The 2,083-nt window shown below is 44.6% G+C and overlaps 1 non-coding gene across 1 annotated transcript; it reads right to left on the bottom strand.

The window, feature by feature from the left end:
- Nucleotides 1–1,271: 1,271 nt before the first annotated feature.
- On the bottom strand, nt 1,272–1,342 carry trnag-ccc (transfer RNA glycine (anticodon CCC)). Its single transcript has one exon. It is a non-coding gene; the product is annotated as a tRNA-Gly (tRNA).
- Nucleotides 1,343–2,083: the final 741 nt, after the last annotated feature.

A 2,083-nucleotide genomic window follows, 5' to 3' on the forward strand; every position in this document is an offset into this window, starting at 1 on the left:
TTTCTTACTTGTCAAGAAGCTATCCATCTTTGCCTTACAAATGTTCAAAAATTCTGCTTTCACTGCCTCTTGAGGATGATAGATCCAAAACAACCGGCTGTGAGAAAATATTTCTCCTTACGTAACCCAAATCACGGAGGTGAGAAAAAGTAATCGAGTCTGAATTTAACCCTTTAAAGCATAATTAGTTTTAACCATTTTACTCTGTTTAAGGAGTATTCAGACATTGATATTCCCAGGGTGTGGTACAAAGCTGTAACAGACATTTTTGTGTTTGAAAGAAACCAGTGTTAATTTTGTCATTTTCAACTTATTTTAGCAGCGACATGAACAAAAATTTTCTCCAGTTATCTGTTTGATAAATCCATTTCATAAACATTTTACGAGCCGAGGAACCTGGTCAACTGGGCCTTGTCCACAAATGTCAATGTCTGGGTAAAATCACTTCACAGGGTCAATGAAAACAATATGACTCCAGATAGAGGAAGGAAATTAAGCACGGTTACAAAGTTTGTGCATTCAATTCACTGGCAAGGCTCATTATGGATCTCAAACCCCCAGCCTGAGTCTGCACCCCCAGTCCTGACCACGTATCTCAAGCTAATGCTTCCAATAAACCTGTTGGACGATAACCTGGCGCTGTGTGATTTTTAAATTTGTCCACCCCAGTCTGACACCGGCACCTCCAAATCACTCCATTGAACCGGTTGCTTGGACCCCAGTCATCGTTCATTTATTGTCTCTGTGTGCATTTCCTTTCACCTCTCTATGTTACAAAGCCTTTTCATACATATCTTCGGGAATAGTCACCGGCCGGAGTGGAACCCTTGCGGCTCCTTTGTAGGTAAAACCCGAAACTACAAATGAAAGTAGTGAAACCATCTGCTATTGTTCACATGCAGGATCGAAACAAACACGGAATTGCTCTGGGGATTGCAGCGTTGTTTCCCCACAACCCAAGCTGAGTGGAGTTTGCCTAGTGACCTGCTGAGGGCGGTCGATTCTGTCGATACCGCGGTCCCGGGGGCTGCTCGCCCCTGCGCTGCCCCGGGCTCCTGCGGCCGCGAACCGGCACCAATCCCAGAGTCAAGTCGCTGCAATCTTCAAACCCCCTCCTCTCCTCTGCTGCGAATGGGGGAGGTCTGCTTTACAAAAATTAAACAAAAAAAAAATCTGCAATGCATGGGAGATCTTTTATAAAAATAAATATATAAAATTAAGGATTAAAAAAGAAGGGCGTTACCAAACATGCACTTGTTCACAAAAGTGAGTGCGCCGCCCGGGAATCGAACCCGGGTCGCAAGAATGGGAATCTTGCATGATACCACTACACCAGCGGCGCTCTGATATACAGCGCTTACACTAGACTTTATAACCGCGCATAATCAGAGAGCGTCATTGCTGTTGAAAGGTTCTTTTATCAAACCATTCATTTGCCTGCAACTGGTTCCACCTCCTCAGTTCGGATGAAGGGTCGCTCCACACGCGACGTTAACTCTTGATTCCTCTCCCCAGAGAGGCTGCCAATCATGCGGAGCTTTCTGTTTTGTTTCTGATTTACACCAATTCTTTCTTTTTTCATTCCCAGGGCATTAAGAACGGCCACGGCCATTCTCAATTCAAGCCCGAGCTATCATTTGTGACTTAATTTAGGTCCTCAAGAGAGGGACCAGGGCCTTGAGAATGCTGGAAATCTGTAACAAAAAACAGAAAGGTCTGGAAATACGCATAGGACCTTGCGAGCAGAAAGATGTTCGCTCTGCTTTAGGGTCATGATTTGGAGATGCCGGTGTTAGACTGGGATGTGCAAAGTTAAAAATCACACAACACCAGGTTATAGTCCAACAGGTTCCAATTAAACCTGTTGCACTATAACCTGGTGTTGTGTGATTTTTAACTTTATACTTTAGGGTGGGTGACAAAAACTGGGTTTTTCCAATATTATGGGTGACGTGTGTTTAATTCCACACAGGATAACCATGCTGTGCTGTCAGCAGCAGCCTTACCACCCTCACCTCCCAACAACTTGTTCCACAATTTACTGGGCAGGGGGACTGGAAGACTCCAGGAGGTACCTTGTATA

The sequence above is a fragment of the Chiloscyllium punctatum genome, chromosome 39 (assembly GCF_047496795.1).
Source record: "Chiloscyllium punctatum isolate Juve2018m chromosome 39, sChiPun1.3, whole genome shotgun sequence".
In the NCBI taxonomy this organism is placed as follows: domain Eukaryota; kingdom Metazoa; phylum Chordata; class Chondrichthyes; order Orectolobiformes; family Hemiscylliidae; genus Chiloscyllium; species Chiloscyllium punctatum.